Source organism: Nyctibius grandis (assembly GCF_013368605.1).
Source record: "Nyctibius grandis isolate bNycGra1 chromosome W unlocalized genomic scaffold, bNycGra1.pri SUPER_W_unloc_2, whole genome shotgun sequence".
Lineage (NCBI taxonomy): Eukaryota > Metazoa > Chordata > Aves > Nyctibiiformes > Nyctibiidae > Nyctibius > Nyctibius grandis.
In genome coordinates, this window is record NW_027167473.1 from 3,341,388 (window position 1) to 3,359,886 (window position 18,499).

General features: G+C 41.2%; 1 protein-coding gene across 1 annotated transcript in view; it reads left to right on the forward strand.

Moving 5' to 3' along the window:
* Positions 1-4,349: 4,349 nt before the first annotated feature.
* Positions 4,350-18,499, forward strand: part of LOC137677168 (transcription factor RFX3-like) — a 202,016-nt gene continuing 187,866 nt past the window's right edge. The window contains exon 1 of the mRNA XM_068424419.1: positions 4,350-4,410. The gene's annotated coding sequence lies outside the window, so the exon portion shown is untranslated. The remainder of the gene's footprint in view (positions 4,411-18,499) is intronic.

The window sequence follows — 18,499 nt, forward strand, 5'->3', positions numbered from 1 at the left end:
GACAAGGGGTAACGGTTTTAACCTGAAAGAGGGTAGGTTTAGATTAGATATTAGGAAGAAATTCTTTCCTGTGAGGGTGGTGAGACAATGGAACAGGTTGCCCAGACAAGTTGTGGATGCCCCCTCCCTGGCAGTGTTCAAGGCCAGGTTGGATGGGGCCTTGAGCAACCTGGTCTAGAGGAAAGGTGTCCCTGCCCATGGCAGGGGGGTTGGAACTAGATGATCTTTAAGGTCCCTTCCAACCCAAACCATTCTATGATTCTTTGAGAATTATTTAAAAAGTTTTTTTTGAGAGAAAAATCTATATATTTGGAATTATTTGAAGCAGAATTTCCTATTCCTATTCTAATTTCTATTAGGCCTATTAGGCCCTGATGGATCTAAGTGGATATCTTTGCAAATTAACTACATAAAAGAAAGGATTACAACTTTAAACTGATTTGATAATTTCCTTGTAACACTGGTAGCTACAACCCTCCTACCTATATAACAGCTGATTATATATTCATAAGCTGAAGATGTTTCTAAAACATTCTACAAATATGTAGAGTCAGGGAAAGAACTTCAGCCATTTCATTTTATTTCTGCCAAGGCCTGAAAGTGGTTTGATTTCTTCCTTCAAAGACAGGCACATAAAGTTCTTTGCTTTGAGAACACAAATTGACAGCCCAGTCGATTGAGATAAAGAGCCAACTTTAAGGCTCTTACCACAGCTTATCCTGTTCATCTTTCCAAGCAAATAAGCATGCAAATGATGCTTGACAGAAGAAATACGACAATACAGTATCAAGAAAAAATAGCCTTCAGGTCACAGAATCACAGAATGGTTGAGGTTGGAAGGGACCTTTTGAGATCATCTAGTCCAAGCAGGGCCACCTAGAGCTGGTTGCCCAGGACCATGTCCAGATGGCTTTTGAATATCTCCAAGGCAACCACCACCACCTCTCTGTGCAACCTGTTCCAGTGCTCAGTCACCCTCATAGTAATAAAGTGCTTCCTGATGTCAACGCTTTCTTAACCATCATGGGTAAGATGAAGGATTCTAAAGCATTACTGTGGACTTGCAGTCATAGTGTTCTCGTAACAGTTCTTATGAGATAAAAAATATTTGGTGTCCAACCTTTAGAAATACCTTTTCTGTCCCTTATATGATTACAAAGGAATTTAAAATTCAATGAAAATACAACTCCCCAACACTTTCAGTGTATTATTAGCTAAGTTAAACTACCTTTATTTGCTGGATAGAAAGGAAAAATATGTTTATCAAAATAGTTTTTAACTTCAAAACAAATTAACTTATTAAAGAAAGTATTATCCATTGTTAGCAAGTTGCAGTTTATGTTTGTCTGTCATCATAATGCTATGCAGATGAGTGAATGTGAGCTCTTTGATCCCCCATAGATGCATTTAGGTAGAAGAACCTAGTGGAGAAGTTATTTATTCAGCATCTTAGGATTAGATTCTATAACAGAAAGTAACAAGCTATATCTTCACCTCGAAAAATAGCATCATTTTACTAATTTAAGATTATTCTGTCTTGCTTTTAGCAGCAATTATGCTAAGAACCCTTTCAACTTTAAATATTATGATGTAAGTTTTGTGGCCCTCTATGTGGATAGTGAACAAATGCCAGTGAAACCTCTGCAGCCTGATTTTGAGAATGGCTGCTATGTGAGAGAATACATGCAGCTCATTCAGACAGTCAGCAGCCATATGGAAGACCATTCCCTGCTGACTGACATAAGGATCATTGAGTCCAACTCCCTGCTCCTCACAGGACTACCTAAAACTAAATCATACGACTAAGAGCATCGTCCAGACACTCCTTGAACTCTGACAGGCTTGGTGCTGTGACCACTTCCCTGGGGAGCCTGTTCCAGTGACCAAGCACCCTCAGTAAAGAACCTCTTCCTAATGTCCAATCTGAACTCCTCCTGATGCAGCTTCAAACCATTTCCTCGTGTCCTATTGCTGGTCACCAGAGAGAGGAGATCAGCACCTCCCCCTCCACTGCCCCCCTTGAGGAAGTTGTAGACTGCGATGAGGTCTCCCCTCAGCCTTCTCTTCTCCAAGCTGAACAAACCAAGTGACCTCAGCTGCTCCTCATAAGTCTTGCCCTCGAGGCCTTTCACCATCTTGGTCACCCTCTTCCAGACACACTCTAATAGTTTGATGTCCTTCTTATATTGAGATACCCAAAACTGTACACAGTACTCGAGGTGGGGCTGCACCAGTGCAGTGTAGAGCGGGACAATCGCCTCCCTCGACCAACTAGCTACGCTGTACTTGATGCACCCCAGGACATGGTTGGCCCTTTTGGCTGCCAGGGCACACTGTTGACTCATATTCAACTTGCCATCAACCCAAACCCCCAAATCTCTTTCCGCGGGGCTGCTCTCCAGCCTCTCATTCCCCAATTTGTGCGTATAGCCAGGATTATCTCGTCCCAGGTGGAGAATCTGGCACTTGCTCTTGTTAAATTTCATACGGTTGGTGATTGCCCAGCTCTCTGGTCTATCCAGAGCTCTCTGTAAGACCTCTCTATCCTCGAGGGAGTCCACGGTTCCTCCTAGTTTAGTATCATTGGCAAACTTAATTAATGTACATTCGATTCCTGTGTCCAGATCATTTATAAAAACATTAAAGAGCACTGGCCCTAAAATTGAGCCCTGGGGCACACCACTGGTGAGTGGCCGCCAGCCTGATGTAACCCCATTTACTATAACTCTTTGAACCCCATCCATCAGCCAATTGTTCACTGAATGTATTATGGACTTGTCTATCTGTATGCTAGACATTTTGTCCAGAAGGATACTGTGAGAGACAGTATCAAAAGCTTTGCTAAAATAAAAAAACCCACCACATCTACTGGCTTCCCTTGGTCAAGTAGATGGGTGACCTTGTCATAAAGTTAGTTAAGCAGGACTTTCCCCTCGTGAGCCTGTGCTGGCTATGACCAATATATGTATTATAGCCAAATATTACTGGTTATGTAGATGGTAGAATGGGCTGCATACGACTATACAGTGATTTTATAGGTTACAAAAGGTGCAAAAGAGCTGCAGGTTTGCATATATTTGGGTTACAGGGATATATGGGATTATAGTGGCCATTAGATGGGGATGCATTGCATTGCAGAAAAATAGGTATGATGCTGTGTGAATTCTCATAATACACAACATCCCTTATATCCCTAAAACAAGCAGTCATCCTTAACACCTTGTAGCCCCATGACCCTAGAGGAGCAGAGAATCACTCGTGATATGGGAGATTAAGTGGAAACGGGATGAGGAAAGGAAATTAAAGAGCATTGCCCTGGTGGCAGCATGCAGAATGAAGTGTGTTCAGGGAAGGAATAGAAGTGAAGCAGGTTGCATTATAAGGAAAGGCATATGTGGGGAAGGGTAGGGGTCTATGAGGAACATCGCTGGAGGGAAAAGTTGGCACAAGGCAGCTGGTAATGTACATGCTGGTTGTGCATGTGCTGAGTCCAGCAGGCCAAGTGTATACAGCAGTTACAGAAAATGTTCAGCTTTGCCAGTGAGGGCAGTACAGCTGCTGCCACAGTCTCACCTACTTTAAATGGCAGCAGTTAACAAATACCGCATTTATCAGCAGCTCTTCACTGTCATTTTCTGATGGAAAACGGAATGGAAAAGGTGACAAGCAGTGAACACAAAGCAGAACTTCCTGTTCACTCCAAACTGCTTCCAAGTAGCAGGAAGCAAACAGGGTGGAAAAGCAAAGCAAACCACTGAACAGAGATCCCTGCACAAAACCCCTCTTTATCTTAGTTGCTAATCGGATGTGACGTCAGGATGTTGGTGAGCATGATCCATGCGGGAGACAGATATGCAGATATGACCACACCCCCTCTTCTCTCCTCCTCCCTTCCACTCGGATTTCGGCCTGGCGGTTGCTATCCATTTGAACAGTTAGCCACCACTACAAGTTCCCTCCCTGCCCGCTCCGATGTAGTGTGATCTTACATACATGGATAGTCCATTGTCATACTACTGCCACTTTGCTTGTTGGGAACAGAATGCGCCCTCGCACGCCCTTAGCGAGGTGGAGGAGTTAATATGTCCCTCCCGACCTTCTTTTCTTTCCCCCTTGAGGAAACAGATTCCCCCCCCCCTCCGGCCCTAGAAGCTGTCCGTCATACGGAAGGCCCTGCCTCTTCCGGGTCTCTTCGGCTGGGCCACTGCCTCCTCCTATCTCGCTTGCTCGCTCTCTTTTGTGAGTTATAGCAACTGTTGCCTTGTGAATCAAGCGCCATAGTCATCGTAGTCCTGGTGATTGTTACTCATCAACAACAACCGCTCTTCTGCTGCTTTCCATCTCTTTCCTCATCGTCACCTACAACAACCACCATCAGCAAGAACGACAACACAGCTTTCTACAGTTCAGGTGAATGTAACTGTTCTGTACGCTCTTGCAATCCCGCCTTTCTATCCCTTTCTTCTCCTCCCCCTCCACCCCAACCTTTACCTCCTCCCTCCTTGCAGCATCCTGGCTGGGACCGCTCCATTGGGCTTCACTATTGATTGAGGGGGAGGGGGGAGGGAGAAGCCTCGAGTGCTTTCTCTTCCTCAGCCTTTCTTCCCTCCCTTTTTATAATATGGGAAGAGACATCATTTCCAAAGGGGAAAAAATGATATAAATTGCCCTGTGGTTGTTTATTATGAAGGGCATTTATCTTTTTTTTTTTTTTATTGGAAGTTGTTATCTGACGTGCCGCAGTACTTGTAATGTTCTAAAGTATCTTGTATATCAATAGGAAAGGCCAGTGGGTAACACAGCAGAGGGATTAGAGATCCTTTAAAACTGACTTCAAGGTGTGATTAGTAGTTAATAGTAGAGGTTGAAGGGCTAATTGGTACTATATAAAATCCTCCAGTGTAATTAGCTGTCATTTCCATAAACCAAGCTATCTGGTTGCAAGTGTAATTTAATTTTATAATTTAATTTTATGGCTGTATTTCTGAATTCCCAACTTTCCGTTCTCATCAACTAACGTTTGCATTTTATTTTAAAAACATTTGTTCTACATAGAATATTTGATTGTATTATTTTTCATGCACTGATTCGGAGCCTGAATTCTGCAGCTCATACTACTTGTAGAATTTAACCTGCTAGTATAGAAACCACTAAGTTTTCAGTAAACTCAAAGGAGTTGTGCATATTTAGAGCACACAACGCTGTGTGTTTGTCTTTCTTAGAAACACATTTGTTTCTGAAGAGCTAAAGAAGTCTTTAATGTATAGCTCCATAGGAATAAGAACCATCTACCTGGGTATGTTTCCTTAATCAAGGTAGTCCAACCATGCCATGTTGTTGATCCATATGGTTTCCTGTCATCACTCAGTTTCTGTATCAAGTTGTATTATCTCAGTAGATGTTCTAAAATAGTTTCATAGTCTATTAACCCTAGCTTATACTGAGTTAGGAAGTGCATGTCTTCTTACCAAAAATGTACATGCTATCTTTCTTATGAACATAGTGTCTTTCTGCTACCTAATAAAAGTGCTATGTACAAAAACAATGACAGAATGTACCTACTGTGGGTTTTAACCTATTTTTAAATTAATTTAAAAGGAGAAAAACACTGATACTGTGTAAATATCTAGTTCTTCATAACCCCTTAGCCAGTGTTTTTTTCACTGATTCTTAACATAAATCCCATGTGTATTTCCTGTATAATTGCTTTACTTGGATTTACCCTAGTTTCTCTCTCTCTCTCACATTTAGTGCCATGATGAAATGTTTAGTTGCCTCTTACACCCATACTTACATGGCACAAAACAGGGATATTTTTATCTTCAGTGATTCCTTTTTGGTTTGTTTTATCACATTATCAGTCCTTTTGAATTAAACCTAATTTTGAGCTAACTATAAAGTAATATTGTATTAGGAAAATAATGATGATTTTTTTAGAATTACTGCTTACTAACATGCAGATACAAGCCTGTGAAATGGAAGACAAAATGCTAGATTTTTAAAGGGATATTTGGAATTCAGATAATGGGGGAAGCTAAAATACATCCTTGGAACATATTACTCATTTTGTTTCTAGATAAGTTAAACTAAATGTCAGTCTTTAAATCTTTTTTATGTCAATATTTTCTTTGCTTTTGCAATTTATGTTTTAGTCCTACTTTGCTTTTTTATTATTGATGATAGTTTTGTCTGTTCATGTACATTTTATAATTCTGTTTTCTGTATTTGCTGGCACTCAGTTTCAATCTTTATTAATCTCCTCAATATGGTTCCTTTTTGGTGAATTGTTTCCTGTCCACTGCTCTTTCCTTTTCCCTGTTAGATGCTTCGCTTCCACATGGTTTAATGTTTCCCAGTTTACTTGAGGTAGTGGGATGTGGCAAGGCTGGGAAGCATTGTATATCAGACATATCTGAAGTATATCCAGCTGAGCTGCAGGGATAGCCTACAGTTACTCTTTTGTTAATCTGTTTTCTTTTGGGATGTAAATGTTACCTGCTTCATTTCAATATATACAAAATTGACATTTAAAATTTATTTTGAAGAAGACTCCTTCAACCAATTGCAAATGACTAGAAAGAACACTTATTCATCAGTTTAGGATCTATTTTTCACACCAGCAACCTGAAGATTGGTTAAAACATCTTCAAGCATATTGTGAAAATAATCATGTTGAGGAATTTGCCTTTTTGTCAAGTAGAAGAATCTGAGGAAGTTTTTAAATTATTTTTTTTACATAATTTAGAAATTATCTGTATGTGTGTGCAGTTGATATCTGCTTAGATTTTTGCAGAACATATTAAAGCCTGCCCCCTTTGTGATATAGTAGTGCTTCTGTGCCTGGCTTGACATCTCTCTTGGTGTGATAACCCTTTACCACATTAAATTTACCATAAAAAAAAAATCAGGGATTTACTAAAACTTAGTATTGGAGTAGCTGTTTTCAGGTGGGTTTTTTTCGTATCTATGTTAAAATATATATGTTATATATTTTATATATATGTATCTATGTATACATTTAAATACAGATGATTGAGCTTTTCTTTTTTTTTTACATGCCCTATTCTTGGAATTGCAGAGAAGTTAATTTTTCTGAAAGTTCTAGGTGATTGACACTATGCCCAGCTGGAAAAAGACTAAATTTAGTAAAGATACACCAAAATTAAAACATATTTATGCTGGAAAATATTCAAAAATCTTAAGTGTAGATGGCAATATCCATTTCACTTCAGGTAGATCGTTATTGTGTACATATGAAACAGCTGTTTAGAGAGAATGAGCATCTGCATATGTGTCAAAGCCTGCTCTACATACTTGCATCAAGTACTTAAAAGTTTGATGCTGAGAAGGCATGAGGGAGGGAGAAGGAATTCGAGTGGAAAAGACTAAAGGGAGCATTAAACTTGGACAATTCGTACTGTAGAAGCATATTAGTCTCACAGATGAGGGAGATACTCCATAATAGTGGAGGGGGGAGTGCTGGTTTAATCTCAGTAGGGCCTGGTTCTGGTTGAATTTCTTCATGTGAGGGATACTTATTCAACTAAGCTGTCTCACCAAACTTAACAGATTGAGGCTCTATCCTGTTTTACATAAAACAAATCTATATGTCTGCAGAAGTTTCATTTACTTTAGTTACATTCAAGGGACTATCTTATGGTACTAATAAAGGGTTACTTATGGAACAGCTGAAGTTGGACAGCATTGCAGCTGCTCTTTGCTAAAGTCCCTCCTGTCTCTTGAGCAACACAGAGGGAAAATGCTTGCTCCCAGTAGAAACTAGATCTAACAAAAATTAAGACTGTAAAATGTAGTTCAGATAATCATTAGCTAGTTTTTAAGTACAATAATTTTTACAATATAATATATCTATGTCTTTAACTGTAGCTGTGTAGATATAATAATTTTAGACTGTTTTCCATCACTTTTGAGATCACAATAGGGTAGCTTTTAATGTTGTAGTGATTGTCCTTGAAAGTAATTAAAAGTAGCAATTACTGTACTTATTAAGTCTCTGTATTTATCTTTTTGCCTGTGTTGATGGAAATGGGTGCTTGATTCCGGACTCTGAGTTGCTACTGTGTTCTTTACAAAGCTAAATCCTAAAAGTGCAGGAGATGAGGCAACTTCTCTTTATGGTTTGTCTTATAAGCCCATTATCCTAACATAGGCAAAAAAAAAGAGTTTAGTTTTGCTTTAGAAAAAACATTGTAAGCTTATGAATTCTGGAGAAGAAACAAAATACCAGTTACAAAACAGTTCTCATTCATGAATGCTCTCTTAGGAAGAAATTTGCTTCCCCCACCCCCTGACTTTTTGCTTTCAGAGCAGTCTTCATTTTGTTAATATTTTTGGAGGTCCCTGTAGAAAACCTTGACCAAGTAGTATGAAATGTTTTAAAGTGCACAAACTGGGTATTGTATAGACTAGTTATCTTAGTCTTTCTGATAACTTTTGAGACATCTTTTTATTCTTGCCTTCCTAAGGAAATAGTTTCTGTAATACTGCCCTCCATCTTATTTGAAAGATGGGTAGAGGTTTCAAAAACACAGATTTCATCAGCATAATTATCTGGGGAAAGGTAAGACTAAATTTATGCTACTAGTGAAGAAAAGGCAGTTAGTGCTCAGGTGTTATATATTCCATTTGGCAATAGACAGCTGGCCAATCAGCAAACATCCACACCCTATACTCCATCTGTTGTAATATGGATACATTTAAAGAGCAAAAGGCATAAGCCAGATTTCCTATAGATGTCATCATGCTACTATAGAACAACTTATAGGAGAAAAGCCATATCGTTCACTACTTCTATGTGCCATTTCTTAGAAAATCCACTGGAGAAGGGCTAAAATATTGAAAACACTGATCCTGTAGAGGTATTTGTAGATATCTAATTTGGCCTGTGGAATCTTTATGATTGAAAATAATGAGCAAAACCAGAAGAACACAGTTTGACAAAAACATCTTAGAGTCAACTTGAAGATCCACTGGGCATATGTAGATATAAAAAGTAAATATGAAGCAGCATGCTGCCATTTTTAAGGTATTTTTTTAGGTTGTTAATTTATGGTCCAAAATACAGAGCTTGGTATGTTGTTCTTTAGGAGCGTAAAATAAAGTATCTCTAACAGAGCATTTTGTGCAGCTGTTTTAGCTGTTGAAACATTAACTTTGAGGTTTCTTGGTGTTTAAGACTTTTAATTGTCCTCCTAAATGACAAATTAGAGGAAAACTTTGTTATTTGCTTTCAGTTAGAATGCAGTGAAGATAATATGTACTGCTTTAGTTTTTCTGCTTTAATATTTATTAAATAATTGCTTGTGTGTGCAAGCAAAGTAAAATAAGGAACTCATTCACTACTTCCCATCTGCAGGCAGGTGTTTAGCCATTCCCAGGAAAGCAGGGCTTCATCACACATAATGATTCCTTGGGAAGACAAGCACCATAACTCCGAACATTCCTCTCCTTCCTCCTCTTTCTACCTAGTTTTATTGCTGAGCACGATGTCATATGGTATGGAATATCCCTTTCATCAGTTGGGGTCAGCTGTCCCAGCTGTGTCCCTTCCCAACTTCTTGAGCATCCCCAGTCTACTTGCTGGCGGGGCAGTGTGAAAAACAGAAAAGGCCTTGACACTGCATAAGCACTCTTCAACAATAGCTAAAATATGGATGTGTTATCAACACTGCTTTCATCACAAATCCAAAACACAGAACCATATAAGCTGCTATGGAGAAAATTAATTCTATCCCAGCCAAAAATCAGTGCAATTGTTAAAATCTGTTAGTATAACCCTTTTAAAAAAGGGTATCTGGAGGTGTGTGGTGACTATTTGAGTTTTAAGCTCTTTAAACAAATTGGTCAGAAATGTATAAGGAGGCCTACAGATTTATTAATGCTTCTTAACCTGAAAGCACCACATACCTTTTAGGTTGCACAGCAACTGACTCCTAGCAACAGTAGTAGACTGAATTTCTAAGAGCGACTATGTCAGATGTAATAATAAAGCAAGAGTACAAAGAGTTGTCATGGTTTTCTTTTCATAATAAACTAGTTTGAATTTAAGGAACTTTTTGTCCCTCAAAAATAGGAAGCCCCTTGTGAAACAAAGGTACTTCAGAATGCTTCTAGTACCAAAACTAATAAAGCTGTTTAGAATGAGAGTAGCTGTAATGTTTTGGGGTGTGTGGGGTTGTGGGGTTTTTTTTTTTTGCTAATTTCCTCTTTTTTTTAGCATAGTACTATGAGACAAAACAGAAAATAAAGAATCATTAAATGGAGCATTAAGTAAGCAAGACACTTAATGCTTGCTTAAAGTGATTTGTAAATTTCAACTTCTCATGTAAATTAATCCATTGTTGGACTTCCTAAAAGTCACCAGCTAAACAGGTAAACAAACAAATGTTTTAGAAGGAATCAAAATTCTTTTACTTTGGGGTATAAGACAAACTAATGGAGTTAGAAAGAGACCTCCCCTGAAGAGGTTATTCCACAACCATCTACTGTAGGGGTTCTTGTGTCTATGTGAAGCTTGCAATATCAGCTAATCTCATTTAGACAATTTTTATGTTCCAAAATATACACAGTCAGTATTTCATTATTTTTATTTTTTCTGTTGTCTTCTCTTGGTTCAGCTAACAAATATTCTGAGGCAATTTTTCTAAATTTTGAGAGGAATGTTGATATAAAATCTTATATTAATTTTTTTAAATTTTTATTTGCTAAACACAAGAAAATTAGCTATTTTAAATCAAACTCTAACCTTTTTTCAAAAAAGTTTGTGCAATTCTTGTGAAGATTTGTATAAAACTGACTGACATAAATTTACTCTCTCATACCAGTCTGTCAGTGTTTTACATTTTCAAATCCTTTGTGTTAAAGGTGTGAAAAAGGTAGAAAATATGTGGGCAGGTAGGTGGTATGGAGATAGAATGAGACACAGAAATTCTCTCACAAATAGTAAAATTCATTACTTGTTGTACAACTACATTCAAGTTTAAAATTTCTTACCTGGCTGATTGACTTAAGAACTAGAACATTGCTTTTTGTGGTTTTTTTTTTTAGCTAGTAAAATCTAAGTCTAAATTAGATGAATACCCTTGTTCTTATGTCTGCTTTTAGAACAGTTAAAGTGTAGTTCTGCTAAAATCAATGCTGTTTTAGTCACAAATCCAAAGCACAGCACTATACAAGTTGCTATGAAGAAAATTGACTCCATCCCAGCCAAAACCAGTACAACCGAAATGCCTCTATGCAAACGCACAGAGCACAGGAAGCAAACAAGAGGAGCTAGAGATGTGCGCAGACCTGCAAGGCTACAACCTTATTGGCATCACAGAGACATGGTGGGATGACTCTGATGACTGGAGTGTGGAATGGAGGGATACAGGCTTTTTAGGAAGGACAGGCAGAAGAGCTGAGGAGGGGGTGTTGCACTCTATATCAATGACCAGTTTGAGTACATGGAGCTCTGCCTGGGGATGGAAGAGGAGCCGATGAGGAGAGGTGCCATGCTGGAAATGTTCTCACCAACATGGAGGGGCTGGTGGGGGACGCGAAGCTCAAGGGCAGCCTTGGCTGCAGTGACCATGAAATGGTGGAGTTCAAGATCCATAGGGCAGCAAGGAGGGCGCGCAGCCAGCTCACCACCCTGGGCTTCAGGAGAGCAGACTTTGGCCTCTTCAGGGACCTGCTTGGTAGAGTCCCTTGGGATAAAGCCCTGGAGGGAAGAGGGGCCCAAGAAAGCTGGTTAATATTCAAGGATCACCTCCCCCAAGCTCAGGAGCGATGCATCCCGACAAAGAGGAAGGCAGGCAAAAACACCAGGAGTCCCGCATGGATGAACAAGGAGCTCCTGGATAAACTCAGGCACAAGAAGGAAGCCTACAGAGGGTGGAAGCAAGGGCAGGTAGCCTGGGAGGAATACAGAGAAATTGTCTGAGCAGCCAGGGACCAGGTTAGGAAAGCTAAAGCCCTGATAGAATTAAATCTGGCCAGGGAGGTCAAGGGCAACAAGAAATGCTTCGACAGGTATGTCAGTGATAAAAGGAAGGCTAGGGAAAATGTGGGCCCTCTCTGGAAGGCAATGGGAGACCTGGTTACCTGGGATATGGAGAAGGCTGAGGTACTCAACGACTTTTTTGCCTCATTCTTCACCGGCAAGTGCTCTAGCCTCACCATCCAACTCGCAGAAGGCAGAAGCAGGGACTGGGAGAATGAAGAATCGCCCACTGTAGGAGAAGATCAGGTTCGAGACCATCTAAGGAACCTGAAGTTGCACAAGTCCATGGGACCTGATGAGGTGCACCCACGGGTCCTGAGGGAACTGGCAGATGAAGTTGCTAAGCCGCTGTCCATCATCTTTGAGAAGTTGTGGCAGTCTGGTGAAGTTCCCACTGACTGGAAAAGGGGAAACATAACCCCCATCTTCAAGAAGGAAAAAAAGGAAGACCTGGGGAACTACAGGCCAGTCAGCCTCATCTCTGTGCCTGGCAAGATCATGAAGCAGATCCTCCTGGAAACTATACTAAGGCACATGGAAATCAAGGAGGTGATTGGTGACAGCCAACATGGCTTCACCAAGGGAAAATCGTGCCTGACAAATTTGGTGGCCTTCTATGATGGGGTTATAGCACTGGTGGATAGGAGAAGAGCAACTGACGTCATCTACCTGCACTTGTGCAAAGCATTTGACGCTGTCCCGCATGACATCCTTGTCTGTAAATTGGAGAGACATGGACTTGACCGATGGACCACTCAGTGGATGAGGAATTGGCTGGATGGTCGCACTCAAAGAGTTATGGTCAACGGCTCAATGTCCGAGTGGAGACCAGTGACGAGTGGCGTTCCTCAGGGGTCGGTATTGGGACCGGTGCTGTTTAACATCTTTGTCGGCGACATGGACAGTGGGATTGAGTGCGCCCTCAGCAAGTTTGCTGACGATACCAAGCTGTGTGGTGCAGTCGACACGCTGGAGGGAAGGGATGCCATCCAGAGGGACCTTGACAGGCTTGAGAGCTGGGCTCGTGCGAACTGCGTGAAGTTCAACAAGGCCAAGTGCAAGGTCCTGCACATGGATCGGGGCAATCCCAAGCACAAATACAGGCTGGGCAGAGAATGGATTGAGAGCAGCCCTGAGGAGAAGGACTTGGGGGTGATGGGTGACGAGAAGCTCAACATGAGGCAGCAATGTGCGCTTGCAGCCCAGAAAGCCAACCATATCCTAGGCTGCATCAAAAGAAGCATGGCCAGCAGGTCAAGAGAGGTGATTCTGCCCCTCTACTCTGCTCTCGTGAGATTCCACCTGGAGTACTGCGTCCAGCTCTGGGGCCCCCAACATAAGAAGGACATGGACCTGTTGGAGCGAGTCCAGAGGAGGGCCACAAAGATGATCAGAGGGCTGGAGCCCTATGAAGAGAGGCTGAGAGAGTTGGGGTTGTTCAGCCTGGAGAAGTCTCCAGGGAGACCTTCTAGCAGCCTTCCAGTACCTGAAGGGGGCCTACGGGAAAGCGGGAGAGGGGCTTTTTACAAGGGCAAGTAGTGACAGGACGAGGGGGAATGGGTTTAAACTGAAAGAGGGGAGATTTGGATTGGATATTAGGACGAAATTCTTTACTGTGAGGGTGGTGACGCACTGGAACAGGTTGCCCAGAGAAGTTGTGGCTGCCCCCTCCCTGGCAGTATTTAAGGCCAGATTGGATGACGCTTTGAAGAACCTGGTCTATTGGAAAGGTGTCCCTGCCTGTGGCAGGGGGGTTGGAACTAGATGATCTTTAAGGTCCCTTCCAACTGAAACCTTTCTATGATTCCATGAAGTGTGTAGATGATCTGCTTAGCCGAGTGGCACAGCTGCAAGGCCAGGTTGAAAGGCTTCAAGCCGAAGTAGAAAGGCTTAGGAGCATTCGGGAGGCTGAAATGGAGATAGACTGGTGGAGCCAGGCTCTGCCCTCCCTGCAACAAAAATGGGAGCACCTGCCAGAGATCTCCCAGGATCGAGGGGCCCCTGTACTCTGCCCCTCTCAGGTGGAAAACAGTAACCTAAATTAAAGGAGTGAGTGGAGGCAAGTTTATGGCCGTGGCAAAAGGCGAGTGCCCTCCTTGCCCACCTGCCTCCCCAGGTGCCTCTGAGAAATAGATATGAGGCCCTGGTGGAATATAGCCAGTCCAATGGGGATGTGGTGGAGAGGCAACCTATATCAGAGGTCCCACCACAGTCAGAAGAACCTGTCAGGTGTATAGCTACCTCCTCCACAAGGAAGAAGAGTTTTAGTTGTTGGAGACACTCCTAAAGGGAACTGAGGGCCCAATATGCAGAGCTGACCCCCATCACAGGGAGGTCTGCAGTCTGCCTGGAGCCCGAATCAGGGATATCACCAGGAAACTCCCGAACCTGGTGCGGTCGACAGACTACTACCCGCTGCTGATCTTCCAGACAGGTGGGGAGGAAGCTGCATCCCGTAGTCTGAGGGGGATGAAGAAAGACTTCAGGGCCTTAGGACGGTTGGTGAAAGAGTCTGGGGCGCAAGTTGTTTTCTCCTCCCTCCTCCCATTTTCGGGTGATGACGTGGGATGGAATAGTAGGATTCTCTCTATAAATGCCTGGCTACAGAGCAGTGTCACCTGTGAGAGACTGGGGTCTGTGGACAACCCATGCTGGATTAGAGAAAAAAGAAGAGTAAGAAGTGAAGTGCAGCAGAGGAGAATGAGTAAAGCAGCACAGTGTGATAGACAAAACCTGTTACACAATGACCCTGATATCCTGTGCTGCTTATCGCCTCACCAAAGGAATTGGGATGGACTGAGGGTAACCTGTAACAAACATAAGTTGAGACTAGGAAGGGGGAGGATAGGTGTTTGGCTGAAGCCAAGTCTGGGAAACAGGAAGGAAAGGTATTTCTGTGTCTGTTTATGTTCTCTCTTTTATTCCCCCTCCCATCAGTGATGTTTGTGTTACTTGGCAGTATATTAAGTAAAAATTCCCCAAATCGAGACTGTTTTGCCCATGACAAAGCAATATTTGAATATGTTGCATCTCTTTTCATGACATGTCACTGGGGATTTTAAAGCTAAAATGGTGTATGCAGGAAAGGTAGATGCAAGAGACTACAATGCAGTATTTCTGTGAATCAGTACTGTTTTTATCTGGAGTGAACAAACTCAGGAAAATAGTCTTTGTTGATGACTCTTTTAAGTGATATGGAGTTTTCAAGTCCATAAATTTATGTCTGTTGATTCAAAAGTGACAGATGATGATAGAAGAGAGAGATGCATGTCAAAATGAGTCAGTTGTGAATCTGAGGTATATTTAAAAAAAAAAAGGTGGAACTTCCAGAATGGTATTGGATATTTGACTAAGAAGTATTTGAAGACTCATTCCGAAATGATTTTATTTTTTAAATTAAACAAACATAATTTTCCATTGTGATGTGCATCTGTCTTGACCTTGAGAATTAGGGAAGCATGAGCTTGTGGAAGATATGTTTTGTGTAATGTGGATGAAGCTGGGTCATAAGTAGGTTCATGTCTAGGACTACATTTTCTGGTCAGAGAAATAACTTGTGTTTGATTACCTGTTGGATTTTGTAATAAAAATACATAATTATTTCAATAAGCCTTCCATTCTTTTGACTTCACTAGATAGAGCAATATCTAGTTGTGCTGAGTGTATCTATTTGTTTTTATTTTATGTTATTCTCTACCCTGTGGTGGGAAAGTTTGCTCGCAAAGGGAGGTGTTAAGCATGCTTGGGGCTTTGAGCAACCTGGTCTAGTGGAAGGTGTCCCTGCCCACGGCAGGGGGGTTGGAACTAGATGATCTTTAAGGTCCCTTCCAACTCAAACAATTCTATGATTCTATGCTAGTGCTTAACTTCTCATTTACTAAATTTAGAGAAAACGCCATTTTCTTTTCTCCCCTACATTTTGCCCTATCTTTTATAAATTGCACTGAATCAGAAGAATCTAGCTACTTTGGTGGGATGGGAATCTGATTGGTGATGCAGCTTCCATCCTAAACCACTGAACCTGGAATATCAACAGTAACACTTTAAGTTGAGAGGAAGCTAGTAAAAGGATAAGAGAACAAAAGTCACGTTCTGATAGTGGCCCTGACTTACTGTGCTGGTTTTGGCTGAGATAGAGTTAATTTTCTTCATAGTAGCTGGTATGGGACTATGTTTTGGATTTGTGACCAAAACAGTGCTGATAATACAGAGATGCTTTACCTATTAAACTGTCTTTATCTCAACACACGAGTTTTCTCACTTTTACTCTTCCGATTCTCTCCCCCATCCCACTGGAGGGGGAGCGAGCAAGTGGCTGTGTGGTGCTTAGCTGCCTACCAGGATTAAACCATGACAGTATGTTTTAATTTGTTCTTTCAAAATAAGCCATATTTTGAACTTTTGGTCTGATTGCTGTTTTTAGTATCTTTGAGAAAACTTGCATTGTTGGAAAAATATCATGCATCGGGTAATAATGTTCTAAGACATTTCGTGTTGACTGTTACATTCTTCTGTTAATCCATTTTGACTTCATATTGCAGTTCTTTCTTAGACATGTCAGTTTCATTCTGTATTTCTCCTTCAGTATGTAAGGTGCACGTGTCATGGATTAAGTCAAATGATTTTGAGCTTAATAATCAAAGTATCATTCAAATTGTTGCTCACTTCATATATATAATTTATTGTCATTGATTTGAGAAATATAATTTACAGTAGCTGTTTTAATAGAATTCCAGTACACTGAGGGACAGCCATCAACTGTGTGAGAAATGTTTGTGATGTCATAATCTTATCCAACAGTATAGTTATAACAAATAAGTGAGCATAAACATTCTCTTGATGAGCTGTTAAGGGACTGCTTAAATACTGTCCTGGTTTGGCCTAAACCAGGCCGATTTTCCTTTCAGTGATTTTTACTTTCAGCTAAGTCTCCTCTAAGTAACTGCACTTTCTGAAACTAACTGCATGTTTTGCAGACAGTGTCTGCTTCCAGGACTGATAACACTCGAAGTCTGTAGTTATCGCTGAGGCACCGGTAGGGATGTTGTGCAGTAAGGCTCTTGCTGTACTTAGTCTTAGAGAAACCAAGGTCACTGCTGAATTCCTCACTGCTTACGAGTGAAGAGCCGAAGGGGGGTCGCAGCTGCAGGGGGGAGCAGACAGGGCAGGTGACCCAAAATTGACCAACGAGGGTATTCCATCCCATACACGTCATTCTCGGTATAAAGTGGGGGGATCACGAGGGTCTCGCTCTCTTTCTGCTATGGCCGGTGTCCAAGGAGGACTCCGTCTGTTTTCCTGCTGCCCCCTATCCCGATCCGTGCATTCCTGAATCCAGCTCTCGACCGTCGCTAGGCCCAGCCTGGGCCTTCCCGGAGCCTGCCCTGCAGTGCCGGTGGTGACGTGGCTGACTTCAGGGGAGCTCAATCTTGGTTTTGTATATATATTTGTATATATTTGATTATTTCTATTATTCTTATTATACTCTTTTCCATTATTATAGTTTATTAAAACTGTTTTAACTTTCCAACCCGGAAGTCTCTCTCCCTTTTCCCTTTCCCTTCGGGGGGAGGGGGGGGGGGGGATAACAGAGAGCATCTGCCACAGGTTTAATAGCTGGCCCAGCTTTAAACCGTGACAAATACTTACTGAAATGTGTAAAGGGAAGAGAGAATGAAATGGGCATTCAGTAATCAAAGATGAGTTTTGTGACTATAATTTCTGCTTTGAAGAGAGGTGACACTGCTTTCTGTCTCTTTAAGGGCTTGATGAGACCAAATTCTATTGGTAGCTCCTGTATTTGCCCCCATGATGTATCTTTTAATTGTTTTTGAAGAGCTGTCTCTGTATTCTCTCTTGATAGTTGTGCATCTTCAGAGCTGGAGATTGTATTGTTGTCTTGGCCTGTTCTCTGTGCAGTACACTTTTTCATGGTTCCCCTTTCAATCACTTGGGGAGGAGAGAGAGAGAGGTGTTACTCGGACAGTCAGTCAGTCTTAGCCTCTTTGTTTTTCTGATTTCATGCTAGGCAGAGATAGCAACATGTATCTGAAATGGAATAGCTGTTGTCTACTGAAAATAGATCTTTGCTGTAGTTGATTACCACTGTTAGTTTGTTGTAAAATTAGGATAAATAAACTCCTTTCTATTTTTACACTGAAGATTTTGAAGAATTTTAGTTCCTTCTATGCAGAAAGTTGTTATGGTATACATGAAGTCACTTGTCTTTAAAATGTTCTCAATTTCCTCTATTTCCTTCTGCTAAAAGTGCACTGAGCTCTATAGATCCTCAGTCTTTTGGTAAACAATACTGATTTTGGATCCTGTAACAGAAATTGGACTTCTTACCTCTTTATTAAAAGCAACAAAAGTAAATCCATGTCTTTTAGCAAGTGGAAAAGAAAATAATCCTTTCTTCTTAGGGAACTATTGATAAAGTTTCCTCAAGGTACAAACATCATAACAGTGTGGTGAACAAACAGCTACTACTAGCAA